The 21,337-nt window shown below is 37.6% G+C and overlaps 1 pseudogene across 1 annotated transcript in view; it reads left to right on the top strand.

Annotated features, from left to right (window-relative positions):
* Window positions 1-20,088, top strand: part of LOC309978955 (centrosomal protein of 78 kDa-like) — a 29,831-nt pseudogene extending 9,743 nt beyond the window's left edge. Inside the window, exons 7-14 of the transcript in view lie at window positions 3,846-3,981; window positions 5,171-5,216; window positions 6,633-6,763; window positions 16,124-16,201; window positions 17,448-17,606; window positions 18,430-18,601; window positions 18,924-18,972; window positions 19,528-20,088. The product of the transcript in view is annotated as a centrosomal protein of 78 kDa-like (transcript). The remainder of the gene's footprint in view (window positions 1-3,845; window positions 3,982-5,170; window positions 5,217-6,632; window positions 6,764-16,123; window positions 16,202-17,447; window positions 17,607-18,429; window positions 18,602-18,923; window positions 18,973-19,527) is intronic.
* The last annotated feature ends 1,249 nt before the right edge of the window (window positions 20,089-21,337 follow it).

Here is a 21,337-nt window from a genome sequence, read left to right as displayed (position 1 = left end):
TGGAGCATTTAAGGAAAAGCAAGAAGGCCAATCTGGGCAGAGTACTGAGTGAAGAAGAATGTGGTGTGACATGAGGTCAAGGAGCTAGCCAGGGGTCTGCTCTTGTAAAGTCTTGAAGGCCAGAGTAAAGATGTGGATTATTCTAAATGAGTAGAGGGTTTCGAACTGGAAAAAGGCATGATCCAAATAGTATCTGAATAAGGTGACCTGGTATAGAGAATGGACTTGGGAGGATAAAGAAGAGAAACAGGGAGACCAGTTAGGAGACTATCACAGGGGTCCAAATAAGAGATGTTTATGGCCTAGGTTAGGTTGGAAGTTTGCAGCAAGTGAAAAGTGGTTGAATTCAGGTTGTGTTTTCAGGGTGTAGCTAACAAGACCTGCAGATAGATTAGTTGTGAGGTATGAAGGGAATAGTAACAAGGAGACAAGTCGTTGATGATTATGTGTGCAACTGGGTGGTACCACTTAGAAAAAGGGGGCTGATGGGAGGAGCAACTTTTGAGGGAATATCAGGACTTTGATTTGTTATCTTAGATGCCCTTTAGGTATCTAAGTGTCTGGACAGTGCTCAGACTGTACTTTCTATCCAAAGGTATCCAAAGCCACTTTAGATGCAAAATGCTTAAAGTTGACCTTTGTTGCTGCCAAAATAGTAGCCATTGTGGGCAGTCTGCAAGATGGCATCTTAGGTTTCTGAGGAAGAAATTAGAATACACAAAGGGGTATTAAGGGTATAATTACATAATGTAGATTTCATATTTAAATTTATGGGAAAAGCAATAATTAGTTGGCTTTTGGTTTTAAATGGAAATAGCCACTCATTGGGAAATAATTACTCTAACTTCAATTCATTTTACTTTAGATCATTCTGTGATGAAAGCAATTATCAAAAAAGGAAGGAGTGCCAAGTCAGACATACATAACATGTTTCAGTTCGCTCAGAAGAATTTCTCTTTAATGGCTTGTTTTTCTTTCTTTCTTAAAAGAAAATTATCAAGGTACTTTCTGCCATCTTAAAACTAAGTTTTTAGTCAAATCAAATGGCTTTTCTGTTTTTGAAAATGTTGTGTGATGCTTTAATTTAGGTTCCCAGAAATGCAGATTGAAAACCTTTTAACTTTTTATTTTCTGGAACATACTATCGTTAGTCACAAATAGTCTTTTTTCTTTTGGTGATAAGAATGAATAGCAGGAGCAGCATTTGTGAAACCAAATCTAATATGAAACTGACTCTTTCTTGTGAGTAAATTTGAACTTTGAAACAGCAAAACAATAAGGTTTGATATAAAGCAAAATAAATATTTTATGTTTATGATCTGCCAATTTCCCAGAAAGAGTTTTGTGGTGACTTTAGTTATATACCGGATACATTAAAATCACCAATGGACAACTCATCTTTTATTCAGGTTCCCTCTGAAAGTTTTAAAAATTTGTTGACTTAATATCACTGAACGGTTCACTTTAAAATGGTTAAAATGATAAATTTTCTGTTTTGTGTAGTTTACCACAATTTTTTTAAAATGTGTTGTTTGAAGATTTTTGGGTTTTATAAAGGTATTGTATTAGCATAAAAATGAAAAATTTAAAAGACCACCTCTAATTGCATTATCCTATCTAGCAATATTTACATTTTTATTTTCTCTTCCTGCTGTCTATAAACATAATTCCACATAACTTCAATATAATTTGCCATTCTTATCTTTTCATACTAAATTTAAATTCTGTGATTCATAGTTATACTTTTTAACATTGTATTCACAAGGTTTCATTGAGTTGGTCAATTTTTTAAATTGGTGAACAATTGGAAATAACCTAAAATAAACTATTGTAAACATCTTCATAAATACAGCTTTTTTTTCCTACTTAAAGATGTATGTTTTTGATTCTCTGTTAATCAACTTGCTTGGACAATAGTGTATTAAATAAGTTGTTAAGAGTGTTTATGAAGTCAAAAAAAAGCTTATGATTGTCTGCCAATTGTTATTTCAAGAGAGTGATATTTTAATAATCAAATAGTACATACAAAGAAGTTAAGATTTGTGGTATCACACTAATTAGATATTATTATTAAAAATTTATATCGTGTACAGTATTCTTAAAATAGCTAAGTTGACTTTTGCTATGATATTAGAAATGGAAATATATATATTAATAAAGCATGTATATTAGGAATTCTGTAAAATTAGTACCTGGTGGTATATAATAGGGCATCATGGAATGAGAAGAACACAGTTAAACGTTTTTTTTTATTTAGCATGATGAAACAAAGTGGAAATATAACTGCAATGTACAAACTCATTGAGCTATTTTAAGAGTAATTTTATTTCTTGGGCTTTTTTTTTTCTATTTGCCTCAGTTATTTGGAGACACAGAGGTAAGCCAATCAGTATCTGGGTATATACCTAGATCCTGGTGAGTGTAGGGTGAAATAATGGTGTGAATTCTGTCACATTTATATTGTCATGATGTATGCCTAAAAACAGATGGGAACTTTTATTAGAAATTTTTTTTATCTCCTAACAAGAAAAGTGTAATTTAAAAAACTTTTAATACAAATGTATTTGCATTCGTTTCTGAAAGTAAAGGAAGGGTATACACATACAAACCACATGCATACAAACATTTCTTTTGACCGTAATTAAGTTAAAAAACACAACAAAATAGCACAAAATGAACTGAGCGCCTATATATTTTTAAGAGGCATGTAAATCACACAGGATCGTGTGGTGATTATCAATAAGCTACACTCTATGAAATATTTGTCCTATATAACCACATACACTCCATTTTACCCTGCATCCTAATGCTGCTAAACTATAGTAGAAAGCAACAGCATAGCACAGGGAGATCAGCTCAGTGCTTTGCGATGGCCTAGAGGGGTGGGATAGGGAGGGTGGGAGGGAGGCTCAAGAGGGAGGGGATATGGGGACATGTGTATGCATATGGCTGATTTGCTTTGTTGTGTAACAGGAACTAACACAGAATTGTGAAGCAATTATACTCCAATAAAGATCTATTAAAATAAATAAATAAAATAACACAAAATATAGTAGCTTTGAAGGATAAATATAACCATTTTAACCTATGATGTTTGTTTTCAGTAAATTCAAATTAAATATTTAAATGTGAATTTTAATATGTGGCTTGTTCTAAATAAAATATTAACACGTAGGTCTAGTTTTTGCAACCAAATATTTCATATAAAGATACTTGCCTCTTTACTACTGAAATATAGGATAAGTCTCCACATTTCACTCTTTTATCCAGTGGGTTTCATTTGTTTTTTTGTGTGATTTCTGTATGAAATCAAAGGAGCAGTGAAGGTTGACAGGCTTATAGGAGAGTAACATTGATTCACCTACCACCCAGCAACTTGCAGCCTTATAACTTTTATTGTTTTTACATAGAAAAATTCATCTTAAATTGAAATTTTGGTCTAATTCTGAAGATTCTGTTTGGCAGAAGTCATGGGTGTATCTGTGTTTCTGTGTCCTTGAGATTCAGAAATGCCAAAGGTGTTCTAAGATTCAGTAAACTTGAGTGTTTCTGCATAATACATAAAATGTATCATACTTCGGGATTATTTTAAAAATTTATTTTTGCATTTCTGCACATCTCAATACTTTTGTTTTAGTTAAAATAACTTGTTACTGTAGAGAACTTATATTTTTTAAAAATGCTGGCTTATGTAAAACCTTTGTACAAAACTATCCTCTTTTTAATGGCCTTGGCATCATTGTCAAGTGCCTGTTTGATTCCTTTCAAAGTGTACACATGTGACAGTTGCTCTGTAGACCTTTGGTGCATCTTGATTCCTTCTTTTCATGCTTTGTCAAACATAGGCTTGGCCACAAAGCAACCTGTAAGTAATGGAAGGAAACACTCTGCTGGTAAAGAATGTTATGGTCCTGAACCTCTACCACCTGGTGTGTCTGGTTTCCAGCCGTGGCGTACTGCAGAACATGCAAAAAGCAACAGGTAACGTGTTTGCATTCCCTGTCTTTTTCAATCATTCAGAGTCTTTATTTTGGAACTTCTGTTATGTGAGCGGTCTCTGGTGCTTTCTATAGAGGAAAAAAGATAACTCACACATGGCTTCTGCCCAATGAGCCCTTTAAGGAAGAAAAACAAAAAGTAATTGGGAGTTTCAAGTTGTTTCTCAAGTGTCACAACAGAGCTAACCCCGTGGGAGTCTTGAGGAGACTAAAATTATCACCAATTGTGCATGTGAGAAAAGTTTCATTAAAGGCAGGTGTAGTTGCGTGAAGCCCTACAGCACAGAAGTAGGAATTTGGATATGTACGAATGGGCAAAAAGACATTTTAGACAGGGGAAATAGTTTAATACAGAATGGATGAAAATTATGCATTAGACCTATTCTAAAACAACTGGCTTATTAACTCAGTAAATCAGATTTAGTGAGTCAAACTAGCTTTACCTGATTTCTTATCCAGGGGATAGCTGTTCATAGTAATTTTTGTCACAGAACAGTAAATAAAATGGTTGAACTATAGCTTTAGGCTTGCTAAGTGAAATAGATTGCTCTAGATGATTTTCAAGTGACTGACTTGGTAGTACTCACGAAATTGGGGATTAACAATTGCTTAAGAAAACAAAGAGAATTGATTTTAAATAGTACTTGAAGTAGTTACTGTGTAAAATATCTGTTCAGTTGCTCATGTTAAATGGATGTTTATAATCCCCATTGGACAACCGACTACTGTTTTGCAAATGGTAATGTGAATTGCTGTTGCATAAACTATAGTGTTGAATCCCCAGTCTTTGCACTTGAGTTTAGCAACTTTGTGGTTTCCTATCTTCTTCCTGAGACACTTAATCTCACGTCCATCCTCCTCACACAGGGTGGTAAATTAGAGAATGATTAATATCACCATTTAAAGAAGTGAGACTGAAATCTCAAGCATCCTGAACATAGGAACTGAAGGGGCCTCTCAGCAGTTCAGAGAGTTATTACCGAGCCAGTCACCTGAATTCTGTTCAGTTTTCTCCACAGCAGAGCCCTCCAGGTCCTTGTTTTGAGCTTATTTATTTTTATACACAATTCTGTGTGGATACTGTACATAATACTAAATAGTTGTATTAACTGGGTTTAACTGGTGATGTATTTACATGAAGATCTAACTTCGTTTTGTTGATATCTTTTTAGGGGCTTTCCATTCATCAAAGCTCGTGATATATGTAATCAGTTGCTGGTGTTTAGCTATCATATTTATGATATATAGGACTTGAATTGGGAAAGGTGGATGGTCATTCTCCTTGCTTTTTAAACTGACAGAGCCTTACAAGAAGCATTTCCCTCTCTGAAATAAATCCATGTAAAACATGTTTGGTCGCTCTCCCAATGCAACTGTGTAGTTGTGTGGATTTGGCACACAACTGGCAGCCTTGTGGTTATGCCTGTAAACAAGGAAGCCTGTTTTCCAGTCCGCAAATCAGCTGTTACCCAGTGAAACGAACTTGAGTGCCATTTCTGACCCCCTCACATGGAGCTCTCATACTGAAGAATGTTCACATGTTTTCAAGAAACGTTGTTTGCGGGCTATATATACAAATTCCTGATCTGAAAGCCAATATAAAGCAACATCTCCCAAACCTCTGCTCTCTCACCAAGGCCACACACATTCCCTCGCTTATGGCCTCATGGCAAGCTAATACTGTCAGTATCAGATTCTCCTTCCCAGTGGTTCTGGGAGACTGCATAGTTGCTCTGTGAAAGGCACCACTGCTGAGGTTGAGAGAAGAGCATCTTGGGTGTCAGTCCTGCCCTTGCACGCCCAGAGAGCACCTCGTTCTCCTGTTACGGTTTTCCTGTGCTGCAGGGTTTGCTGCTTGTTGTCAAAATGATGTCCTAGTGACATGTCTTCTGCGTGGTTATATAATCCCAGCACACTTCTTTATGATCTGTAGACTTTTATGGGGTTGTGGCCAGGTAAGGTTTTAAATGTTTGGAACTGTCCTATTGAACAACATTGCAGTGGCAGTGAATCTTGATGGGAGAATTGTATTACTGTTACCCTAGTTTTGGCTTAAGTGTGGTGAGAAGATGAAATTTTTGATGGGTTAGTTTTAGTTGTGTATGTGTATGTGATTTCTTTTTTAAAATTCTAATGTCTGTTATTCCCAGCTTAGATATGTTGACTTTCTGATTATTCATCGGTCCCTTTACTGATGTATTTTCCTCTGAAAAACTACATTTTCTTCCAGACTGTTTGTGTCTGATGGTGAAGAATAAATTTTTCATTTGCAGTATAAAGTTGATCTGAGAAAAAATGTTTACCTTGGCTCTTCACTTGGCTTCTGTGAAAGAAACTTAATAAAATAATATGGGCAATTCCCATTACTAATCCTAACCATGTACAACAGAGGTCTGGACAGTAACATAGCAAAAATAAGTTCCTGTAATTTTACTTAGTCATTGCCTGTTTTAGACTAAGGAGCAGTGAGAGACATTTATAAATAATGATACCTCAGATCACTTTTGTTAAATGTTCTCTAATATTTGGATATTTGGATCTGGCTTGTGTTATCTTTTTTTACAATCTTGTCTCTTTCTTTGCACTTTAGTGTAACAACTCTGTGATTTCCTATCTTCTTCTTCAGACACTCAGGTCCATCAGAATTTCCTGTGACTGTGACAGTAGAGAGTCCTTCCTCCTCAGAAATCGAAGAGGTCGATGATTCCTCAGAAAGTGTTCAGGAAGAGCCAGAGAAAATCCGTTTGAAACAAGAAGCACTGCAGGTACAAAGTTATCACTTTAAAGCTATAGAGAAGATTCTTTTTCAAATGGAAGCCTGATTGCAACACGCCACAGCTTGTGTGAGGGTTCTGTTTTCCCCTCCCATCTGCATTGTATCCCCTTGAATGGTTCCTTAAGCTTAGACCAAGGTGAATGGTGGACATTTGAACTCTAAGAAATAAAAATCAAAACATGTCGTTAGTAATATATTTTCCTTTCCTTAGAACCTTAGTATATTAGATTTAGGGAGAACCTTAGTGATCATACGATAAAGAAATTGAGTTCTGAATGAATATAGTCAGCTGATTCAGTGTTCTTGTTTTACAGATGAGGAAATTGACAGTTCTAGCTGAACTCTGTTTTTATAAGAGGAAAATATGGCCTCATTTTAAATAAAAGTAAAAAAAAAGTTTTGATGTTGATATTCTCCTTTCCTAAAATAAAAAATATCAAGAAGCTACATTCTATTACCAACTAAACCTGACCTCTAATGCCATTCCATATTTTTGTTTGTATGGACAGAAAAGAAAAATTGATTTTCATAAGAAATATTTGTACCTCAAAAATAATATATTTCTTTTTTTTTCAGCTTTAATGCAGAGCTGAACATTTCTAGTAAATAAAGGAACACCATTTGGGGGGACCTTGTCTTTGTGCTACAGAGTTCATGTTTAATTTTTAAAAATTATTTAATGTGATTTTCTTTTCATATGAAACATGAAACTTGACAGGTTTCAGAACTAATTATCCCATTATTGTAGGACTATGGGAATTACTCTTTGATTTTCAAAAGAGAAAGTTAGATTTTTATTTTTTTAATTAAAATTAATGATAATATAGAGAAATTTTAAGAAAAGAACTTAGAAAATTATGAAATGTTAGAGTAGGAGAAATCTATAGTTCGTGTAGGGTTACCCCCTTTCGTTTTATAAATGAGCACCTACAATTTGTAGCACGTAGTGGTTTATTAGTAAATGGCAGAGTACGACAAGACCCTAGAGCATCTAACCCGCCTTCCTTGTCATTTTAGATGTGATGTATTCATTTCCTTCACGAATAGACCAGGAGATTGTATTTCTAAAAGCAATGATAGACACTGGGGAAGACCAAGAAGTTTAAACACTGGACCACAGAATAGCAGATTCAGAAGGTACTGAGAACCCTTGTAGCTCTTCTCCGTTTTCACAAGACACTACAATGATGGTATCAAAGTGTTTAAGTATATAAGCCCACAAGAATCAAGAGATTTCAACATAGTTTTGAAAGACGGAGGACAAGTAGGAGAGTGTGAAACTGAAGCAGTAGGACAGAGGAAAAGCATCACCTAGAATATGCACAGCGACCACCTGCAACTGAGGAGGATTCTGACCCCACCTGCAGAAGTAGGCCCATGCTCAGATGCGCATGTAGGAGAGAGGGTGGAGTTAGTTAAAAGTGTGACTGAAATAGGGGAGCTCATTGAAGGGTTGTGTTTGGAGGAGTGGACTCCCAGCCCCGCCCTCACACTCCTGAGATGAGATGATTTCATTTTGAAACCAGTGAAACAGGCAAGAACTAGGGCAGCTAGTGTGAGTTTTTACACCCTAGAAAATTGTGTTTGGGGGAGATCCTATTACAGTTACTCCCCGCTTTTTCCTGCATAAGAAACCAATCAATCGTTGACTTCAGGGAGCTTTCTGCACTCATTCTTAAATAGAAAATAACTGTCATTTGCGTGATAGTTGAGTAAAGCTTCCAACGTGAGAGGGGGAAAAAGAGTGAAAACGTATCCTAGTAGGACAAGGGACAATTTAGGGAACAAAATAATTTAAGAAAAAACCCTAATTAGTATCCTGAGAGAGGTTTAAAAAGAGCTGTAAAAAAGCTATAAAATAAGATTAGGGTGTTAGTTAAAAAGAGAATGGTCAGAAAGCAAGAGAGGTCTCTTGGAAATGAAAATATGGTTGCTGAAATAAATTCAGTAGGAATTTAATAAATTTCTCAGTATATAAAAAAGAAAGACACAATGGAAAAAGTGATAGAAATATGTTAGAGAGGCTGCATCTGGGAGATCCAACATGTTACTATTAGAAACTCCAGACCCAGAAAAAAAATGGAAGGAAGCTGTCAAAGGGCAACAAAATTCCCCACAGCTGAAAGTAGACATCAGGCCTCAGATTGAAAACAGTTACGCAAGATGAGCAAGAATAGACTCATACCTAGGCACCCTTCATTGTGAAACTTTAAAATACTGAAAAAATAAAATAGAATAAAATACTGAGAGGATACATCCATTCCAGAGAGAAAAATACTGGCCACCTAAAAAAAAGAGTTAAAATCTGACCTTATCATACTTGTCATCAGCACCATGGATCCTGGAAGGCATTAGAAAGATACCTCCAAAGTTTTTCAGGCACATAATTTTCACCCTAGGGGTTTGTATCCAGCCAAACTATCAGTCATAAGTGGAGGCTGAAGAAGATATTTTGTACACAAAGAAATTTGAAAATTTGACCTCCTGTGCTACACCTTAAGCTATTTATAGAAATAATCCAGCAAAATGAGGCAATAAACCAAGAAGGAAGGTAATAGGGGATTCGGTGCAGATTGCAGCTAGTCTAGAGTGGAGAGGCTTCTATTGATTGTGTGATTGAGAGCTGAGAAACACCTTGAGGCATATTGTACTTACTTGGTATTAGGCACTGTTGGAAGGGAGGAGGGAGAGGAAGAGGAGAAGGAACTTGAACTCCAGAGGACAAAAGGCTATATGGACATAAACATGAAGCAAACTAAACTATCATTGATTTTTAACGTACTATTGGAGAGGAAGAGAAGAATCCACTTAAACTTGACACTATAGGTGTCCCCCTTTTCAGTGACACACAGGGGTAATGACCACCTGTCTAATTTGTTGTCCAAACCAGAACTTGTCCAAACTCCTTACACTTCAATAGTGTAAGGAGGCGCTCTAATGCTGTAACATCAGGACAACAGGTATAAACTGGAACAGCCCAAGGCGGCTTGGGGTATGTGGTCACCCTGCACAAGGGCAGTGACACTGGCACAGTATGGAACAAGGTGTAGTCTGTACACAGAGACACAGTACATCTGCAGTGGGCAATATTAATTTAATTGTAATAATGGCAATACTGTCTTGGTTTGCAGCTTTTATCGTCAACTTGCATGTAATCACTAATAACTAAAGTAAACTATACTTAGTATGTATTAGTATTAAGTTGGTATGTACTGAAATGTATTGTGTACTAGTATGTACTTAGTATATATTAGGCTCTAAGTGTTTTTGCATATATTAACTCATTTAATCCTCTGAATAGCCTTATGAGGTTGGTGCTAATATCATTCCCACTTTTTTTTTTTTTTTTTTTGCGGTACACGGGCCTCTCACTGTTATGTCTTCTCCCGTTGCGGAGCACAGGCTCTGGATGCGCAGGCCCAGCGGCCATGGCTCACGGGCTCAGCTGCTCCGCGGCATGTGGGATCCTCCCAGACCGGGGCACGAACCCGTGTCCCCTGCATTGGCAGGCGGACTCCGAACCACTGTGCCACCAGGGATGCCCCATTCCCACTTTTGAGAACAGGTAACTAAGACAGGGAAGGAACTTGCCCAGGCTGTACCTATTTTAAGGTTGGATTGAGGCTTTGAGTTGAGGCTCTCTGCCTGTTCTCTTAAACCTTACTCCTTACTGACTCTCGAATAACAGAAGACTTAACTGCACATAGAACAGAATATAAATTTCAACTTTGACAACGTAAAAGCTAGGTTTGGAAGGTAGACAGGAGGTAGAAAAAAGGGAAGATGGTATGAATGTCCTCATTTTACAAAGCGTGACGTTGAGAGAGTTTATAGTTGATCAACAATGTAGGTTTTTAAGTATATCACTACAAGTCAAAGAGATCATGAGCAGTGGAATAACTCATGATGACATTACAGAGCAGTGTGGACATAGGAAAGAGTGTAAAGGAACTAAACCCTTACTTAGTAGTAAGTTAGAAAGTGAACAGATAATGCCTCCAATTTAGTGAGAAAATAGTCATGTAAGAGTATTACTTGGAAATGGAGAAGAATTCAAAATAACAATAGTTGGACCTCCCTGGTGGCGCAGTGGTTAAGAATCTGCCTGCCAAGGCAGGGGACACGGGTTCGAGCCCTGGTCCGGGAAGATCCCACATGCTGCGGAGCAGTGAAGCCCGTGCGCCACAACTACGGAGTCCACGCTCTAGAGCCTGCGAACCACAACTACTGAGCCCACGTGTCACAACTACTGAAGCCCGCGTGCCTAGATCCTGTGCTCCATGACAAGAGAAGCCACCGCAATGAAGAGTAGCCCCCGCTTGCCGCAACTAGAGAAAGACTGCACGCAGCAACGAAGACCCAACACAGCCAAAAATAAATAAATAGTAATAAAAAAATAAATAAAAAATAACTATTGATGTAAACCTCATGAAAAGGAAATCCAAACAGCCAGTAAACACAGAAAAGTGTACGACTTCATTAAGTAATAAGAGAAAAGTGAGTCAAAACCAAGGAAACTACATGCCAATCAGATTGACAAATACATAAATAAAGTCTGGTAGTTTCAGGTGCTGTAGACCTGAAGTACTATGAGAATCTTCTACCCTGCTTATACTGGAGTATAAATCGACACAACCACTTTGGAAAGCATTTAGCACTCTCCATCAACTGAAGGTATATAAATAGCCTGTGAGCCAGCAGCCCTCACCCCCGCCCTGTGTAAAGGCACCAGAATAACCGGTACAGCAGGATTCCTGTCCATGATTTGCATTAGCACAAACTGAAAACAAACCAAATGTCCATTAAGAGTCAAAAATTAAATAAATTTTGTGTATTCGTACAGTGGGAAAACTATCCAGCAATAAAATTGAATGAACTAGAGCTCCAGGCAGCAATGTGGATGAATTTTTTAAACCAACGTTGAGAGAAAGAAATAAGATAGAAAAGACTTCATATACTATGATCCTCTACATAAAGTTAGATGTTGACAAAACTAAACTCTTTTGTTAGGGATGCATGCAGGTTAAAGGAAAGGATTGTCAAGAAGTGAGGATGGTGTTTAACCTGGAAGAGGGAAGGAGCTTGTGATGAGAAAAGGATATGGGGGGGGGGGTTTGAGATGCTGACAAGTATCAATACTTTCAGATTCGAGTAGTGTTTACGTGAGTATTCTCTTTTTATTTGTCACATTGACAGTTTTGTTCTGTGCACTTCTCAGTACACATATCGTATTTTACAATTAAAAACCTGCGTAAAGAATCGGTCGCTTCTTGAGTGCTGGATGTGGGAGTGGGATGAGACCATTTCATTTTAAGCCCTTCACTACTGTTTGCATTCACATGTTCATTCATTCAGCATTAATTGAACATATTCTATGTACCAAGCACTCTTCTAATTTTATATGTGTTTTAACTCATGTAATCCTCACAAGAGCTCTGTGATATGGGAGCTTATCTCCATTTTCTGGATGAGGAAGTTGAGGCCTAGAGTTATAGAACTTGTCCAAGGTTATATAGCTAATGGGTAGCGCCAGGCCCATTTGCCTCAGAGAATCTGAATTTTTACAATATAATCTAAAAGAGAAATTTAATTACTAATTATAAGCAAAAAAATTGCACATTAAAGAAGATGACACGTTTTCATCTATCCAGTTAGAGAAAAACACACAGTCTGTCTTTCACACACATACATCTTGTATTGGCAGGGATTTTCCTTATTAAGCAATTATTTATTGACCGTCTATGCTGTGCTAGGCACAGGTGCTGGGGGTAAACACTTAATAAAATACACCCTTATCTTCAAATAACTTGCACTCTAAGTGAGGAAGTAAGCCAACAGTTATAGTAGAGGTTATATACCAAGTGATACATCGCTGATGGCAGTGTAGAATCTCAGAAATCTTTTGGAAAGAAGTTTGGAGACAGGTACCTCAGAGCCTTAAAAATGTTCATTTGCTTTGATCTCAAACTCATGGATTTATTTTAAGAACGTTATTCTCAATATGGAAAAAAGCTTTCATGCATAAAAACGGTTATTGTCTGATAATATTGAAAAGTTGGAAAGAATTTAAATGTGTAAAATGGTTAACCAGTAAACCCACTCAGTGGAATATTTTGTAGCCCACAAAAAAAAAATCACGGTTATGAATCCCCGATTATATGAGAAATGATTGATTTCAATGTTAAATGGAGAAAAGTTGAACATAAAATTTGATATCCAATATGATGGAAGCTTTGTCCCAGAAAAATCACCCTAGCCGGTGTACAGAAGGGAGGAAGGAGAGCAGATGACAGGAAGGAAAATTATTCCAAAGCCTTATCATTAGTCTTACTTAAGTAATAGAATATCAAGCAATTTTACTTTCTAACTTTTTTGGTTCCATATTTCCATGTAAGGGACATGAATTATGAATACTTTGTAGGAGGAGGATACACTTTTTCACAAAAATTTAACACTTCTAACACAATTAGAAGATTGATTAAACCATCATATTAAAAGTAGAGGAATTTTGCATTTTTTTTTCCTTTTTCCCCATTGAAAACTTGACTGGCTTTAGTAATGGAACATTAAAGAATTTGAAGTTCTTAGACTCTCAGTTTTTTAAACATGTTCTGAATATAAAAATATATGTTCATTGAGCAAATGTTTGTAAACAATGAACAGCTTCTTGAAGGAAATAGAAGCCACCTCTGCATGTACACACACCTAATCTGCTCTTTTGTCTTAAAAAAGTACCAAAAATATTTTGCCATGTCACTAAATACTCTTCTACATCAGACAATTTGATTAAGCTTTTGCATCATCTCCCAGGAAAAACGCACAGATATATTATGAATGTAGAACTTCTGAAGCCCATTCATTAACTCTGGTTGAGACCTCTTGTCATAGCGCATTCCTTCAGACAGTGAGCTGTTTTTCTTTAAACCAGTCCCAATTTGGAGGCTCTTAGCTTTCTTCTAGGGTTTGGTTATAAACAATCTTATGACATCATGTTGGTAGATAAATCTTTGCCCACATCTTTGATTTCCTTAGGGTAAACCCCTGATGTAGGATTATTGTTAGGTACCAAGAGTTACTCTTCAGAAAGTGATACCAGTTCCTCTCCCAATGATGGCATATAATAGAGTTCCTCATTCTTTAAGTGATTGTTCAAAGCAGTTAAAAGGTATACCGTACTGTTTTCATAAGTATAGGAATTCTGATTGTTTATCGCTGCATAAGAAACCACCCCGAAACAGTGGCCTAAAACAATGACAGTCATTTATTTTGTTCACGAACCTGGAGGTTGAGTAGGATATTGATTCTTTTACTACACTCTTACTGACTGAAAACAATACCTATTTGACTAGCTCACAGCTCTGCAGGTCAGAAGTCCAGGCACAGCATGACTGGGTTTCCTGCTCAGATACACACGGGAACATGTGCGTTCCCTCCTGAGAGTGTTAAAGCACGTGAAATTTAAGTGTAAGACATTGAGACCCAAACGTTGGATGTTCACCATAGTTTGTGTGGGTCACAGAGCTGAAATCAAGATGTCAGTCTGGCTGTGTTAGCATCCAGAGGCTCTGGGAAAGAATGGCTCCAAGATTCTTCGGCTTGTTGGCATAATTCAGATTCTGCAGTTGCAGGACAGAGGTCCCCATTTCCTTGCTGGCTGTCATTCGGGGGACAGTCTCAGCTCCTAGAGGCCTCTCACTTGCCTTCCCTGCCACACCATTGGACTTCTTCAGAGCCAGCAATGGAGAGTCTCCCTCTTGTCCCTTTTGTACTTCAATTCAGGAAGAGTTCAGGTCCTTTTCATGGGGTGCCTGAGTAGGTCACATCCACCTAGAATAATCTCCCCATCTTAAAAAAAACAACTGATTTTGAACCTTAATTCCGTCTGCAAAATCCCTTCACTGCAGCACCTAGATTTAGAGTTTGATTGGATAAGTGGAAGGTTTGTGTACTTCCGTAAGTAGGAGTCTTAGGGGCTCTGTTAGAATTCTGCCTATTGCAAGCAGTGTCCCCACTTCACGGACCGAAGTGTCTTATTTCCTGAAACTCCTAAGGGAGTTTATCAGTGTTCATTTTATTTCAGTGACCTTGGTGAATGGGAAGACTACCACCTCCGTGAGCAGGAATGGCACCCAGCTTCCTGAGTCCACAGTGTGGCTCTGCTACTTAGTGGTGTGACCTTGGCTGTGCTGCTCTACTTACTCTACTTCTCTGCCTCTGTTTCCCTCATCTGTAAAATAACATGGAGTTAGTGATTGTTCTTTCCTCGTACGGTTTGTTTTTTAAATAAATTTATTTTATTTATCTGTTTTTGGCTGCGCTGGGTGTTTGATACTGCTCTCGGACTTTCTCTACTTGCGTCGAGCGGGGGTTACTCTTCGTAGTGGTGTGTGGGCTTCTCATTGCGGTGGTTTCTCTTGTTGCGGAGCACGGGCTCTAGGCGCGCAGGCTTCAGTAGTTGTGGCACGCAGGCTCAGCAGTTTTTACTCGGGGGCTCTAGAGCGTAGGTTCAGTAGTCGTGGCGCACGGGCTTAGTTGCTCCGTGGCACGTGGGATCTCTCCGGACCAGGGCTCGAACCCATGTCCCCTGCACTGGCAGGCAGATTCTTAACCACTGCGCCATCAGGGAAGCCCCCTCTTAGGGTTTTGATGATTAGATTTAATGCCCAGGGAACTCCAGGAACAGTGCTTGACTGTAAATTGCTTTAAAAGTGATCACTTTTGGAGCTTCCCTGGTGGTGCAGTGGTTGAGAGTCCACCTGCCTGCTGATGCAGGGGACACGGGTTTATGCCCGATCCGGGGAAGATTCCACTTGCCGCGGAGTGGCTGGGCCCGTGAGCCATGGCCGCTGAGCCTGCGCGTCCGGAGCCTGTGCTCCGCAACGGGAGAGGCCACAACAGTGACAGGCCCGTGTACCGCAATAAAAAAAATAAAATAAAATAAAGTGATTACTTTAAAAAAAATGCTTTTGAATCTGCAGTTATGCAATTCAGGTGTGTTAAGCATGTTCATTAATAGGAGTTCCTACTATAAAGAGACCCACAAATAAAAATAGAACTTTTCTTTCTTGTTCTTAACTATTTATTTCTGACTTGCTATGTTATACGCATATGCCTTTTATGGTGGGCTGCCACAAATTTATGTTGGAAAAAGTGGAATTTAAATAAATCTTTACTATGCTAATTTGATAGATTTTGATAATTCATTTCACTAGCATGGTATGATATTACCAGTAGCAGACTAAAAGCTGAGTTCACTTCTGGCTCTGCCCCTAAATCCTGATGAGTCCTATAGCTGGAAAGGCTTTTGGATATTATACTACGAATTAGTTATAACATTTACTCTGTTTAGGAAAAACTGGAGGAGTGCCTAAAGCAGTTAAAGGAGGAAAGAGTAATAAGACTTAAGGCTGATAAATGAGTCAATGAAGTAAACAATTTCTTATACTTTTGGGAGTGTTTTGGTTTTATTTCGATTTGATTTTAATCCATATACACATAGTTTGTAAACTTTAAAACTGTAATATGTTGCAAATTGGTTGTATCATATGGACTTTTGCATTTACTGGTATTTAGTGATCATATGATCTATATTCCAGAAAGCATGTTTTTAAAAATATGAAAATCTCGTTGTGTGTGTGTGTGTGTGTGTGTGTGTGTGTGTATGTGTGCGCACGCACACGCGCTTTATGACATTAGCTTATGATCTGTTCATGATTCTTTGATTCAAGAAAGCACTTTTTGTGCATATACTATATATACAGTAGCATAAAAGACATGATGAGACTCTCCTGGCAATGAACTAGGAAAGTGAATCATTTAAATAAATTTAAGGTATTGGAAAACTTCTAAGAATGCAATGAAAGATAAAAATATATACTGTAAGAATTACATTAGGTAATGTGCATGAAAGCAGGGCATAATCTAAAAAGTTCTAAATATACTTTATCAGAGGTTGAGCGTAGGGAGGAATTTTTCAAAGTGCATATCCACTGGATTGGCGGACACTCATTCAATAAGTGGTGAGCACCTGCTTATATAAGGCAAAAGGGGCATCATGAACATAACAGCCTTTCTGAGAAATACTGGAGTTGAGCTTATAGGGGGTTTTAAGTGCATAGGTGATGAGCGGAAGGGGAAGAGTGCACGGGAGTGAATATTTTGAAGGAGCCAAAGAAAACATTGGTGATCGTACATTTAATAAATTGGGTTGGGTATGATTTAGGACTTTTAAACGTTAAGCATTAGATATTTTGTTCACTAAAGTTAATTCTTAACATTCAGCAGAGTTGTAATATGTTTTGTTCAGATCAGATTATATAATTCACTTTCTAATTTAAGGGAAACTTAAAGCAGGTAATTTTCTGATGTGGAATGAGGCTCCATTATGAATTGAACCAGTTAGAAATGTGATCTTTCATGAAAGATCATTAATAAAACGATAACTTTGGTTTATTTATATACCACCTAAGCGTTATATAGGAAACTTTGTTGGGTGCCTGGGGGTTTTGGTTATTATGTGATAATGGTCTCTGTCTTTACTGGTGGAGAGTTAGGTTAATTACAGATTAATTACATTTTGAGTGTTTTAGTTTTGTTCCTTGAAACTAGGCAAGACTACTTTTGATGACAATGAGAAAAAAATCATGTCAGACATTTTCCGTCTTCTTTTATAGCTAGAACATGAAAATGCCCAGTTAAGAAATGTAACTTTCTCTTTGTCTGAAGCCCTTCATGTCCACAAGCATGATCCTGGATGATGAAGGTGTTTTGGGCAGCACTGAGAATTCTTTTCAGAAGTTCCATGCTTTCTTGGATCTCCTTAAAGATGCTGGGTTAGTTCATTTCTCTTCATGGCGTTCTTCTCTTTGCGACTGTAATGGTAGTTTGCTGAGGAACTGGAGCAATTTTCATCACTTACGTGGCCATATTTAGCCAAATTTAGTGTAATTATAAGTAATATAGTTGACGTTTTAAAAGGAGGAATTAAATTTTTTAAGAAATGCCAATAGGGGAGCCTGCTTTGGTAGAGTGGGGAGCCCATTATAAAAGAGTAACCTGTAGAGAGTAATTAGTAGGTACAGTTTTTTGTAAAGACTAAATTGAAAGCAGTTTTCATTGAAAATATTCGGGAATGGATAAGAATTTTCCTATCTTTCATTTACTTTGCTTGTTTGATAAGTTTGAATTAAAATTATTTTTGTCTTAGGCATAAAAATTATTATTAATCTGCAGGGAAGATATAGGTCAGTGGTTCTCAACCGTGAGCAATTTTGCTGAAAGAGGGAAGTGGAGATTGATAGGTGATGGAGTGGTGTTTTGTCAGTGAAATGAGTTGAGTGTTGGGAAGGAAGGAACAAACACATTCTTGGAAACTGGAGGAAAGGTGGTAAAGAAGTGTGGGAATGGAGGTGTGACTGGCAGTGGACGGGGTGCATGGTACATGTTGAAGCTGCTAGTGAGACAGTGGGATGTCTCCTAGAGGATGAATCTGGAAAGGGCTGAGAATTTGGGGGAGAGAGAGGCTTGTAGTATGGAGTAGGATGTTGGCTTTTAAGATTTTAGAAGTATTTCATGATTGTAGGTCTGGGGAAATCTAAACTGCTCTTCTGTGATTATAATAACCTTTATCTTTTCTCCTTTCCTCCTCTGGTCCAGGCTTGGGCAGCTGGCCACAATGGCTGGTATAGATCAGTCAGATTTTCATTTACTAGGTCATCCCCAGATGAATTCTACTGTTAGTAGTCCACCTAAAGAAGAAAAGAAGGCACTTGAAGAAGAAAAATCAGAGTCAAAGCAGAGTGCCCCAGGACCAACGCAAAATCTCCAAGTAAGTGGAGAGGACAGCACTTAAGGATTCTAAGAGTGATTAGCAAAAAGGAAATGACCAAGTCAGAGAGAAAATAATAATGGTCAGTCTCTAATAGTTCACATGCTCGGGAGCTAGAAGACTCTGGAGTCCTCCCCAAATCTGAGATTAGTAAATGTGGGCCTGTTTCATGATACTGTATTGTTGTACATAAGAAAACTGGAAGTTCTTTAGAAAGTGTATGAGTTAAAGCAAACTCTCCTTAATGAAGAAAGAAAACATTACAGAAAATATTCCAAATTTTAAGTTGTATAAATGTCTGTTCTATTCATATTTTATCTAGGTTTCTATTTGTATGCAGTCAGCTTAACAATGAAGGAACACTAATGGAGGTACACGTACTGATATAATTTTTAAAATAAGTAATCTTGACATAGCTGATACGTAAGATATTACAGTGACTCACCTGGTCATGGGAATCGGAGGGGAAACCTGTCAGCTTTTCCTCCAGCCTCACTTGGAGCCCCCTTCGCCCAGCTCAGCCAATCTCAGACTGGTCTTGGGAACTGACTGGTCTTGGGAACTGACAGTCTGGTCACAAACCATATTATATACTGTTCACATGTGCCTGGAGGATAGCAAAGAAATTAATTTTCTTACAGAGTAGGGTTTTATTTTTAGTGAGGGGAAGGAAATGGGTAATAACTACCCCAGTCACCAAAGTCTGAAAATGTAGCGGACATAGCCTTGGATATAGCTAGGTTAAGCTGAGAATCACTTGGCAGGATATAATTAAGAGAAAAACTGGCTCTGAAATCTTCTGAATAATCAATTGACTGTGTTAATAATAAGATCACAGAGTAACACTGAAGTTTTGAACTCTACTTTTTAATGGTTGGCTTTGTTCATCACTGAATTTTTGTCTTGTCTTTTGTCTTTCCCTCCAGTTTCAGAAAATTACAGGTGATGCTGGGATTCCTTTGCCTGTCAACTCCTTCCATGTCCCAGTCTCTACTCAGGAGGCCTTAGAAACTTCCAAAGACAACCTGGGGGTCGCAGTCACAGAGCAGCAGCAGGAGTCTTTTGAAGATTTCATTGCTAGAACATGTTCTCCTTCAGCAGACGTCATTTCTGGAACTGGAAGTCAAAGAAAAGAAGAGGAATTACCTAGATATAGCAGGTCTTCTTCAGAGAAAATGACCAGAGCATAATATACCAAAAACTACTCTGCTAAGAAACAACCTGGGAAGGACCTGCATTCCTGCTCTGACTCACCTGTAAAGCAGAAAAGCAAAGGAATTGGGCAAAATAATTCTTTGCTTAATGAACCAATTAGAAGTGAGTCTTCGAAAAAACACATTTCTGTTAAGAAAGAGAGTACAATAGTGACTGTTTCTTCAAAGACAACTAAAAGTAAACTCAGTCTACTAGAACATTCTGAAAGTGATACTCTTGGATCTGATTGTGAATTTCCAGAAAGCATCCATATTCCATCACGCCTAACATAGGTCTAAATCTTTTAAAATCTTTTAAAATTATGTTTTTGCCTTCAAATTTTAATAAATTATTTATGTTTTTATTATAGCATATGGTGTTTTAAAATACTTGACTGGAAGCCATTAGAGAAAGATTTATCTATACTTTTTTATTATAATGAAAGTTTTGGTGTATTTTTCCTTGTGACAGTTTGCACCATTCATTCAGCTAGTGTTTACTGAGGGTTTCATATGTACAGTACTTTTCTGGGTGCTATTGCTTTCAACAGTGAACAAAATAAAGCTTTTGCTCTCCTGGAACTAACACTCTGTGGTGGGAGAAAACATAAACAACAAAACAGGGTAAGGGGTAAAAAGAGATGGGAATAATAAATGGCATAGTTTTACCATTTGGTTAACTGTCAAACTATTATAAATCGTATGGCCAGAAGCCATTGACATATTTTAATTCACAATAACCAGAGAGCATCAAACAATTTACCAAGGCACTTAACCGTGTTTATGGATTACAGCAACACTATGAGGTAGGGAACTATTACCATCCCCATTTATAGATGAGGAGTCTGAGGAGACATTATGTGAGTTGCCCAGAATTACACAGCTGTAAGTAAGTGGGAAGCTGGGATGTGACCAGAACCCATGCTCTTTTTTTTTAATGTATGGACTTTATTATGTTTCATTTGTTTCTGATTTATGTGATTTTTTTAAAGATTTTTTTTGATGTCGACTATTTTTAAAGTCTTTATGGAATTTGTTACAGTATTGCTTCTGTTTTATGTTTTGGTTTTTTGGTCGCAAGGCACGTGGGATCTTAGCTCCCCAACCAGGGATCGAACCCTCACCCCCTCCATTGGAAGGCGAAGTCTTAACCACCGGACCACTAGGGAAGTCCCCCTTCTGTGGTGATTTTTATGGCAGTTTTTTTAAATTTTATTTTTTATTGACGTATAGAATTACAGTGTTGTGTTAATTACTGCTGCACAGAAAAGTGACTCATTTATACATTTATATACATTCTTTTTCATATTCTTTTCCATTATGGTTTATCACAGGATATTGAATATAGTTCCCTGTGCTATACAGTAGGACCTTTTGGGGTTTTTTTAAATACATCCACTTTTTAAAAAATAAATGTATTTATTTTATTTTTGGCTGTGTTGGGTCTCCATTGCTACACACGGGCTTTCTGTAGTTGCGGTGAGCGGGGGCTACTCGTCTATGCGGTGTGCAGGCTTCTCATTTTGGTGGCTTCTCTTGTTGC

The sequence above is a fragment of the Leucopleurus acutus genome (genome assembly GCF_964270905.1).
Source record: "Leucopleurus acutus genome assembly, contig: HAP1_SCAFFOLD_418, whole genome shotgun sequence".
Taxonomy (NCBI): Eukaryota; Metazoa; Chordata; class Mammalia; order Artiodactyla; family Delphinidae; genus Leucopleurus; species Leucopleurus acutus.
The sequence above is the reverse complement of the archived record's forward strand: the minus strand, read 5'-3'. Positions and strand labels throughout refer to the sequence as shown.